This window comes from Arvicanthis niloticus, chromosome 3 (assembly GCF_011762505.2).
Source record: "Arvicanthis niloticus isolate mArvNil1 chromosome 3, mArvNil1.pat.X, whole genome shotgun sequence".
Taxonomy (NCBI): domain Eukaryota; kingdom Metazoa; phylum Chordata; class Mammalia; order Rodentia; family Muridae; genus Arvicanthis; species Arvicanthis niloticus.
Window position 1 is genome coordinate 57505100 of NC_047660.1, and position 11491 is coordinate 57516590.

Sequence of the window (11491 nt, forward strand, 5' to 3'; positions counted from 1 at the left end):
TGTAGTAAGACAAAACATCCCTGTTTACTCTCTACCCTAACAGGAAGGCATTGGGGCTCTCATCTGTGTGTTCATCTCAGGATTTTCCTCATCTACCTGAGGAAGCTCCCCTAGATTCTTTATCTGCCAAGTTTTCATAATGACCAGTGTTAGACTCTACCAGAAGCCATTTATGTTTCAAATGGATGTAGTTTTGTGATGGTTTTCCATATGTTAAACTAACCTTGCATACCTGGAATGAATTTCAATTGGTCATTCTTTGTAGTTTATTTGAGTGAGTGAGTGAGTGAGTGAGTGAGTGAGTGAGTGAGTGTGAGTGTGCGTGGGGGGGGTGTAAGAGAGAGAGACAGAGACAGAGAGACAGAGAGAGATCCATATATGAATGCAGGTACATACTTACCATGAAACAAGTGTGGAGGTCAGCAGGCAACTCTCTTTCTAACATATGGTAACATATGGATTACAAGGATCAAATCTAGGTTGTCAGGTTTGACAGCACATGCCTTTAAACACCACTGAGCCGTCTCACCAGCTCTTACATTTTTTAAAATGAAACTTTACTTCTTACCAGTATTGTGTACTGGTTGGTTTTTGTCAAATTGACACAAACCTAGACATGACTAGATAGAGAGACTATTAATTGAAAAATAATTTCTGCCGGGCGGTGGTGGTGCACACCTTTAATCCCAGCACTTGGGAGGCAGAGACAGGCAGATTTCTGAGTTTGAGGCCAGCCTGGTCTACAGAGTGAGTTCCAGGACAGCCAGGGCTACACAGAGAAACCCTGTCTCGAAAAACAAACAAAAAAAGAAAAGAAAAGAAAAATAATTTCTGTGGGTCTTTTTTTTTTTTTTTTTTATTAATGATTGATCTTCCTTTAGCAATGGACTGTGATGTGGAAGTGTGAGATAAAAGAACTCCTTTCCTCTAAGTTGCTTTTGATAATGATGTTATATCTCCAGTTGAACTATAAAACCTTTTGTGTACAGGCCTCATTTACTTCTCAGGTATTCACACTCTCATACAACACATATGACAGAGCAATACGTATAAGTGTTCAATGAACAGAAGGATAAAATCTCCCTTGACTCTCTTGAAATAGAACTGGATGTGTCATTTTTGCAGATAAAGAAATAGATCTGGGAGTGGGGTGCATCTCCTTGGGAGAAAGTTACATTCAGGAAGAATGCTAAAGGGGAGAAAGGGAAGAAGAAAAAGAGGAGAAGGGATGGGAAAGAAGGGAGAACAGAGGAGAAAAGAAAAAGAAAGGGAATCGTACAGGAAGGGGAAAGGGCAAGAACCGGAAGTGGATGCTAAAGAAACATTACCCTATGGCCTTTAGAAAAGATATTTAAAATGTGTTTCATCGTGAGTTATTTTTATGCTAAATTCATGTTTTGATAACCATAACTTGCTAACTATAAGTGGTTTTGATATTTTCACACATGCGTATAATGTGTTTTGCTCAAGTCTGCCCCATTCCCTCCCTCCAGTTCCTCCCTTTCCTGTTACCACCTTTGTCCCCAACTTCATGTTCTTTTTCTTTTAAACCCACTGAGTCCACTCAGTATGTGCATGGCCAAAGGATCACCTACTAGAGCTTAGATCCCTTCTCAGGAAATGCATTCCTGAAAAGAACTAGCTCCCAGTGCCTCCTTAGTTAGGGTTGGACTTCATGAGCCAGTCCTCCATCCATGCTGCTGTGTTGGTTGGGTTGATCTTGTGCAGGTTTTATGCATTCAGTCTCAGCTGCTGTGAGTTCATGTGTGCTAGTCCTGTCGTGACTTGCAAGTATTGTTTTGCTGAAGAGAGGCACTACCACTGGCTCTTAAAATCTACCCCCTAAACACACACACACACACACACACACACACACACACACACACACACACACACACACACGTACACTCTTCCAAATTGATCCCTGAGTCTTGGGGTAAAGGGGTATGATACAGATGTCCCAATCAGAGCTATGTCCTTACAATTCTTTCATGCAGTTGATGAATCTGATTTGCAAATATTTTGTTGAAGAACTTTCTGTCTACATCATGTAGATATACTTCTTGGGATGTCACTATTACCTTATAGGGCAGTGCTTCTCAGCTTTCCTAATACTACAACTCTTTAATACAGCTCCTCATGTTATGGTGACCCCAACCATAAGATTGTTGTTGTTGCTACTTCATAACTATAATTTTGCTACTGCTAAGAATTGTAATGTGAATATCTGTATTTTCTGTATTTCTTGGGTGACCCCTATGAAAGGGTCATTTGACCCACCAAAGGGATCCTGATCCACAGGTTGAGAACTGCTGTTCTAGAACAAGTTGTGATGTTTCCCCTGTGTTATTTTTGAGTCAATTTGTTTAATAGATGTCCTTTGTGTAAAATGTCTGCTTCCCCTTTGAGTTTTGATAAATTGTATCTTCCAAAGAATATATTTTCTTCCTATAAGTCACCAAATGCCACGTTATAGAATTGTCCCAGGCACTCCATGTTTTCCTTTTGATGTCCATAAATTGTCTCATGAAATATATGAGTTATTTTCCAAATATGCCTGCTGAAGACATTTGTCCTAACAAAGTGTCAGGCCTGAAGGTAAAGAGTCCCCAGGCCTAGCAGCTCAGCTGGCCCAGTTGAACACACAGTCCCTCACTCCCCAGACTGCCCATGCACAACAAGGCCAAAGAGTCATGGGGGGTTGACACAGCCTGAGCCTATTCCTTGGTTGTCGCTAAATGTGGCTCCAGGAATATTCCACTTTTTAACTTGAAAGTGAAGGTAGGAAGAATAAAACCTTACACTGAGGCTTTCTAAGACACTTTGGAAGCTTAGCTCAGTGGGACCTAGTACCTGTCCAGCAACCACTGTAACGCTGTGTGACAGGGCAGGTGCACCAGGCTGAAAGCTCAGCCTCAAACAACTAGCCAGCTGAAATCAGTAAATTCTGTCCTCAGAGCTGCTGTGCCTGATTTTTGTCAAGGACCACAAAATACAAGATTGCTTTTTCCTGACTGTGAGCAAGTTATCATGAGCAAAGCGGTCACCTTTACTGCTGGCAAACAAAATGGGCACGAACAGGAACTAACGTGGCAGTGGGGCATCTGCCAGATACTACAAAAATTATTTCAGTCAACAGCACACGCAACAGCAGTTAATGATAGCACTCTCACGGAGTGGTTGTTACTATTCTTGTTTAGCTAGCTAGCAATGGAAGCTCACAGAATTTTAACCGCTTATCCAAGGTCATGAAGCAGGAAATGACAGTACCAGACTTGGACTTCCTGTGTTCTGCTCCTAATTCAGCACTGTCCAATAAAAATAGCATGCAAGCCACATGTGTGAGCCAGATATGTAATCTGAAGTTTTCTTGTAGCCACATTTGAAAAAGAAAAAGATGACACAGATGAAATTAATTCAAATAACATATTTTATTTATCCTGCTATAACCAAAATATTATATTTTAGCATATAAATCTGCATAAACATCATTAATGACACAGTTTACTTTATTTTTTTATGCTAAGTCTCCAAAACCCAATATATATTTCTACACATCTCAATTCAGACAAGGCATGTCTGAACACGCTCAGTAGCCAGTAGCTACTTCAAGTTTACTTCAGGTTGCTTGCTTTATTCTTTGTTTATTTCTGACAGCTTCGGATGTATATGTATGGTGATTGTTATTCACTCTCATTCACTATCTCTCATCCCCCTCTCCCTCCCTCTAAGCCCTGTCTTCTGCCCAACTAGCCGCCGGGTGCTCTCATGTCTTCTTTTGACCCCCTGATTTAATTAGGGTTGCTTCTATAAGCATTGATAGTGTGTGCTGACATAGGACAACTGATCAGTGGCTGACCATTGACAAAAATGACACTCTTCCCCTGCAACCACTAATTACTAATAGCTCCTCAGGAAGGGGCAAGACTGTATGGACACTTTGCTACCCGTGATGGGGTGTTGAAAGGCCCTGTCATGGGCAGGTAGCCATAGCTACTGTGTATTCTTGATTGCAGCAGCCGCGTCACGTCTAGTGGGTCATAGCACTCCTCCTCGGCCTCTCACTAATACAGTCTTTCATCTCAGATTCCACAATGTTCCCTGGGCCTTGGAGAGGGTGATATGGATGAACCTGAGCACTCAACAGTCACGTGGGTCTCAGCACTCTGACCAAATATAAGACTCTTCGTTGACCTGCTCACTGCAAAAAGGCAAAGAGCCACTTGCCGGCCCACGGCTGAGAGCAGCACGGGTCTGTAGAGAGAATAAGTATTTAGAAGGTAGTTTGACCAATGTGTCCATTTAGCAAAACATTAGTGGATTCTCTCCTATGGCCTATGCCCTCTCATGCCAGAGGCTTTTGACTAACTTTAGAATGCCAGGCAAACTGCCTGTGCAACAGGCCTCACATCTAACCAGGAAATGGTGCTGATGCTGAAACAGTCATGCCACAGTTGCACGAGAAGACATCTCTCTCAGAAGCAGGCTGGTGCTGTGTTGTGCAGAGTCCACAGCTGGGTAAGCACGTTGATGTTACACAGGCTTCTGTGGGAGAAAAGTCAAGTTATTTTTAAGTCAAAGTTGAAGATGTTCCCTCTCAGCAAGATCAGAAACGGACATGGAGGCTTTAAAAGAACGGTATTAGAGAGGCTTAAGCCACTGGGAAGCCGTGTGCGCCTACAGTCCCAGCGGCTAGACTGACATGGCAGGTGTGGCTGCCTTAAAGCTCAGCCACAAATTCCTCCATCTGGCTAAGTACAGTGACTTCCCTTTTCAGGCCTCATGTGGACAGGCAAGGTCTTACCTCTAAGCCACCTAACCTCCGCGAATGAGAACCATCTGTGCTACACCTGCAATCACACTGAAAGAAAGGGGAGGGGGGAAGCCATCGCACATTAAAAGTCAAATTGCTAGGAAAACAGACGTTTTTCTGGTCAAAAGACAAATGAAAGGAAGTAATTCATCATCTACGTTCCCCTACACGATAATCATAAATGCCCTAGGCACGGAGCTATTTACCTCAACAGGAACAAAACAAACAAGCTACAACTCATAAATCCACACAGCCAGAAAGCCTGGCTGCAGAGGAAGGAGAAAAACTAAATGAGCCCCCCATGAATTTGGTAGGCTGTCTTTTTCCAATTGATTTGAGAGGAACCCCCATAAATTACACAATCCTATATGAATCTTACCCACCCCCTCCAGGCCTTCTAGCACACGTCCCTCAAGGGGCTCCGTCTGAGTAAAGGAATTTCATTTATTTATTTTCCATTTCCTTCCTGTTGTAACTGTATTTTTATCCTTCCTGTTCTCCCTGCCCCCTCCCTCTTTTCACTGTTGTGTTTCTCAGACTCTCAAACACACACTATTTTTTTGTTTTATGGTTTGATTTTTGGGTTTTGGGTTTTTTTTTTTTTTTTTTTTTTTTTTTTGTCTTGTTCAACTGTGTAACATTAGCCATATTTCTTTGCTGATGTTTTTTCTTACACACACACACACACACATACACACACACACATACACACACATACACACACACACATACACACACATACACACACATACACACATACACACACACATACACACACATACACACACACACATACACACACATACACACATACACACACACACACACACACACACACACTGCTTCTTCCTGCTTGGGGAAGAGCGAGGGAAACTTTTAACACCACCTGGAAGGAACAGGGAAGCCAGCTGAGTGCGATGATGGAGACAAGCCCACTCTGTTCTAGGAGGCAGAAGAGCACTGGAGAAGGGTCCAGAGACCAGTACAGGTTTTCAACTAAATAAAAGAAGCCTGACCAGTGTCAAAGTTAACTTTGGTTGTTAGTGTTTACAATCACAAAATATAAGTAGCTTGATTTTTTTTCTGTTTTTGGCATCAGAAGAGGAAACAAAAAGAAGGAAGGAAGGAAGGAAGGAAGGAAGGAAGGAAGGAAGGAAGGAAGGAAGGAAGGAAGGAAGGAAGGAAGGAAAGCATGCAAGAAAGAAAGAAAGAAAGAAAGAAAGAAAGAAAGAAAGAAAGAAAGAAAGAAAGAAAGAAAGAAAGGTGTTGAAGGATTGGGTACCTAAATCCTACCAGAAACAGGGTTGCTTCTTCCAACATAGCCCTACCTCCCAGGTTCCGCCATCTCCCCACAGGTCACTTAACCCATGAATCCATCAATGGTTTAAGCCATTGCTTAGTTTGGAGGCCTCTCAAACCACTTGTCGCTGGCAACGACCTCACAGACATACCTAGAGGTTGTGTTGTTAATATCCTGGATATCTCTTAATACAATCATGTTTACAGTCAAAGCTGACCACCACGGCTCCCAAACACCCCCAAAAGGACCTGCCGGTGGGTGGCAGAATTCTGAACAGCCTCATTTATACCCTACAGCTCAGCTGCCAGTGTGCACTTTTCTTTGTGTAAGGAGTGTGAGGAGAGCTAATCCAGATAACCCCGCTGAACATGGCTGCACAGACAGAAAGGACTCCACAGAGGACAGGCAGTGTTTACTTTCAAGGGAGGACAGGGAGGGTCCCTTCTCCTTAAGGTGGGAAAAAGAAGATTTCTGCAGATCAGCCAAAGCCATGACGCATTTGCTGGAGGGTGGCCCTCTATTTCCTGACCTCCTTCAGCATCTATCTGGTCTGAGAGGACCTCCCACTATGGACAGTGTGAAGGGTGGTTCTTTCCTAGGCTCTCCCACCAGCTATCTGTTCTGAGAGGACCTCCCACCATGGACAGTGCTGCGCCCAGGGACCACTAAACTGCAGAAATCCGCTGCATTCTGGCCAACATGAGCCTGTACATTCAGAAAGTGCTGACCTGCCAAAGTAGGAGACCAGCAGTCTGACACTGTGGGTGGAGATGACAACTGTGAGACACTATGACTCTGGACTAGCATTTCTTAGGAGTTATTGAAGGTTTCAACCAAACCCACAGGCTGAAATTTGGTTCATTCCCAGCATCTTTCAACGGAGGTCTCCTGAGAAGGGATAGCAATAGCATGTAAGCTCAAGACGCCAAAACTGGCCTCTCCAAATGACTAACCACCCACATTCCTCAGTGATTCTTGTCTTTGGCAACTTTTGCCTCTGTGATTATTTCTCTCACCTGGAAATCCTGCTGCTGTGTGGAAAGGGGGAAGCATGCCCTGCTGGCTAATTCTCTTGACTTCCTCTACCCCTGAGATCTCAATTAGACTAGGCAGGCTGGGTAATGAACCCCAAAGTTCCACCTGTCACTGCCTCCATAGTGCTTAGATTACAGATATGGACCTCCATGCCCGGCTTCTTTAGTTGGGTTCTGGGCCTTGAACTCTGATCCCGATACTCACATAGAAGTTCTTTGGCCAGTGAGCACTTCCTCAGCTTTCAGCTCTCATTCTTGCACACTTTCTCTACATCTTCCTGACCTGAAGGCCAGGTAGAAGCCCTCAGAACTAACAGATCAGGTTTTCTGCCAACATTGCTTACACTGACTATTGAAACTCTTTCCTGTACAAAACAAATAAGAAATGCCACTACTGTTTAATTCACCATTCCCCATGAGAAATAATGGTTGGGACTTCAGGTAAAAATACAGTACCAGACATCATTTAAAGCCAACTAATTTACTCAAATGTTGTAAGAGTTCACCATGGTTTGGTGGTGATAGTGGTATTTTTTTTTTCCATCTCAGTAATATAAAGATAGTTTATACCTTCATCTGTGGGTCACTTGCAGACCTCAGAAGTCCTTTGGCTCCCACATCAACAACTGGATTAACTGGATTAAGTGAATGATAGTTGACAGTTAAAGTTCCAAGAGAAGAAAAGACAGAGGCTAACTAATGGTTCAGTCAATAATATGTAATTCAATAACTTAATTGTCCATCAAAATGATCTATAACAAACATACTTGGCTAACTTTTTGTTTATCTTAATTGGTGTTTTTTCATTGTGAGTTGTTTTGTTCTGTTTTTTTTTAAGACAGGGTCTTCTTGTGTAGCCCATGCTGACCTTGAACTTAACACCTCCCTGCCTCAGCCTCCCCAGTGCTAGGATTGTATATAACATTATCCACAGACCTGGCTGATTTTAATGTACTCCTTGAAATGGGAAATTTATTGGCTTAGAAGGAAGTCATGAAAAATATATTGTAACAAATTATTAAAAGAGTATACAACTTGTTTGTAAACAATAGATAACACGTTTCACATGAATGTGCTTGTGTTAATTGTCTCATTTTGAATGTGGCCTCCCATAGTCCTTGGGCAGTATTATACTCTTAACTTACAGTGTGGCTGGCACAATCCACACTCCTTCCTTCGTGACTTCCGTGACCCTCGCCCGCCCTGAACTTCCTTTAACCTACAACCTTCTTACTTTCTGTGTTGACTCTCCCCCGTCTGTCCTTGACTCCCCCACCCCGTCTGTCCTTGACTCTCCCCGTCTGTCCGCCAATGCTTTTCTCCCTTCTCCTCACTTAGGCAATTTCCTACGTGGCTTTTTAGCACTACATTCTTTATCGTTTTCAGTTGCTTTCATTACCCTAGCTTACTTTTATTTCCACATAAGCTTTTAGCCAACTTATCAATTTTCACCAAAACCAAGTATCTGCTATGATTTTGATTGGCATTGCATTGGCCCTGTCGATGTGAGGAAAAGGGCTTCTGATTCGTGAGCATCATCTTTCTCTTCATTCAAATTTTTATCTTTTCTCAGCAATATTTTATGGCTTTTGGCATAAAGACCTTAGGCACAGTTCTAAGCTTTGTTCCTAAGTATATTGTGGTACCATGTCATGGTGGAAACTGTATCTCATTACCAAAGGTTTATTATAAGAACTTAAGGCTGATTCAACATTTGAAGTCAAACAATGCAATCCATCATGTGCTGGAAGAAAGTAGGAAATCCCTGAGATCGACAGCAGGGCCCTTTGCCCACTGAGCTCTCTGTAGGCCCCACACAAATGCTGTTTATTTAGCTGAGGAAACACCACGCTTTCTGGTTAGCTGAGATTTGCATTGTGTAAACATTAATTTTGGAAACTGTTTTTGCATCTGTTTAAATGATCTTGCTTGGGGGCTGGAGAGATGAGGCAGTGGTTAGGAGACCTGGCCAGATTTAATTACAGAACCCACACTGCAGTTCATAACCATCAGTAACTTTAGTTCCAGGGGAGTCAACAGTCTCTTCTGGTCCCTGTGGGCACCCCAGGCATGGCCATGGCATACAGACTTACGATCAGGTAAAGTACTCACGCACACTTAGAATCAAGGGAAGACATGGGCACTACTACATTATTTTGCTATACAAAACTAAAGTCTTTGGAAGCTTTACTTAATATTTACTTCTGTTTAAAAGTTCTGGGCCAGTGAGCTAGCTCAATGCATAAAAGCACTCGCCATACAAGCCTGGCTGCCTAAGTTCAATCCCCAGATCTCAAAGTGGAAGGAGGGAGTCAGTGCTCATAACTTGTCCTCTGACCTCCACACTGTGGCACAGTCACTCACTCAAAATTCACACATCACATGCATACACACACACATACACAAACACATATACACACATACACACACACATACACACATACACACATATGCACACACATACATATACACATATATAAATACATACACACATATACACATACATACATACACACACATACATACACACATATATATACACACATACATACATACATACACACATACATACATACACACACAAATAATAATAGTAATTTAAATATGTTATAGATCACAACAAAGTTATGAGTGGGCTGTAGGGTTGGAGGACAGTTTTCTAAGCACTTAAGTTTTCTAGTCTTATAAATTCTTACCTCAAAGTGTTTTGCAAGGGTTTTAAATAAGACAGTAAAAGTGTAGTGTTCAGAACAGTGTCTGGCAAATTACAGACATTGGTAAGTATTCGTTCCTTTTCCAACTTCTAAGTATAAAGTGTGCCATGCTGCAATGACAAAAATAACTATGACAGATACTGAAGTGCTCAGACGTGGTCCTGCCGTCTAATTATCATGTGCACTGACTGGTTCTCTTTCTGTTCTCCGTGTTACGCCGTCATTTTCTTTAGTTTACTATTTCTCTGTTGCTAATAAGCATGTCTCTGAGACAACACTGAAGTCAAGCACAGCTATAGCACTGAGGAAGGAGAGTCTGGTTGCCTAGTTCAGCCCTGTTCTGAAACCTTAAGTCAACTCTGCCTGCTTTGCATCGTTGTCACATACAGTGGAATTGCCTGAAAGGAAACCACAAGGAAAACAATAATCTTCTAAACCCAGAATCACTTCAAAGGGATGAAGTTCTCCACATGGAGCCAAGAATACCAGTGTGCACTGTGTGAGCAGCACACAGCACTCAGCAGTAACTAACCGAGGATTCATGCTACAGCCTCCAAAGCTGACATGATTTGGAGAAAGAAAGTAAGAGAAGAGAGAAAAGGAAAGGGAAAAAGGAAAAATTCAAGTTTCTATGTTCCTTAAAAAGCTAGGAAGAATTCTACCCAAAATATAATTGTTCCAATCCTTCTGGTCTTGCAGCTAACAAATTCTGAGCCAATCCCACAGTGGCAAAATCCATTTACCACAAATAGGTGTCTAATATCCCAGGTCATGCTTAGACTTGCCTTTGTGTTTCTGGAACTTTGTAAGCAAAGAAGAAAGAGGAGGGGGAGGGGGAGGGGGAGGGGGAGGAAGAGGATAACAACAACTCTGGTCATCCTTTAACACACACACACACAAACAAACAAATGGAATTTGCTGAATCCATTTTTGTTATTTGTCTTCGATTTATTTCAGGGCTAACTTTGTATTGCATAACCATTGAAAGAGGCCATCCCTAAAAGAGGGCAATCCCCCCTCTCTTGGCAGCCATTAGTTTACCTGTAACTCTTTATATAGGCTCTGACAATCTTTCCTCCCATGTTCTTCAATGTTTCCTTAGGTACAGGAGTTGTGTTGAAGTTAAATGATCCATTGATTTCTGCATTGTTTCCAGTTGTAGTTTCCATAATGGTCTCTATTTACTACCAACAGAGGCGTTCTTGATGAGGGATAAAAGCTATACTTACCTATGGGTATAAGGATAAGTCGTAGAATACAGTCAGGAATTATGCTGGTCTAGTAAAGCACTAGCAGTAGACTATCTTCTAAGGCAGTGGTTCTCAGTGTTCCTAATGCTACAACCCTTTAATACACTTCCTCATATTGGGGTGATCCCCAAACAAAATAAATGTTTTTGATGCTACTGCATAACTATATTTTTGCTACTGTCATGAATCATGATGTAAATGTCTATATTTTCCAATGGTGGTAGGCAACTCCTGTGAATGGGTCATTAGAGCCCCAAAGGGATTGCCCCCCTTAGGTTAAGAACCACCATTCCAAAATTTATGATGTCACTATCCCCAAGTGGTTGGCTAGGCTTCTAGTCCTAGGCATGACTTTCCTCCTATTAAGTAGGTCTTAAGTC

General features: G+C 42.2%; 1 long non-coding RNA gene across 1 annotated transcript; it reads right to left on the reverse strand.

Moving 5' to 3' along the window:
• Window positions 1-3446: 3446 nt before the first annotated feature.
• Window positions 3447-11084, reverse strand: LOC143441584 (uncharacterized). Its single transcript, XR_013109145.1, has 3 exons — window positions 10903-11084; window positions 4370-4545; window positions 3447-4254 (listed from the first exon to the last, which is right to left on the reverse strand). It is a non-coding gene; the product is annotated as an uncharacterized LOC143441584 (long non-coding RNA).
• Window positions 11085-11491: the final 407 nt, after the last annotated feature.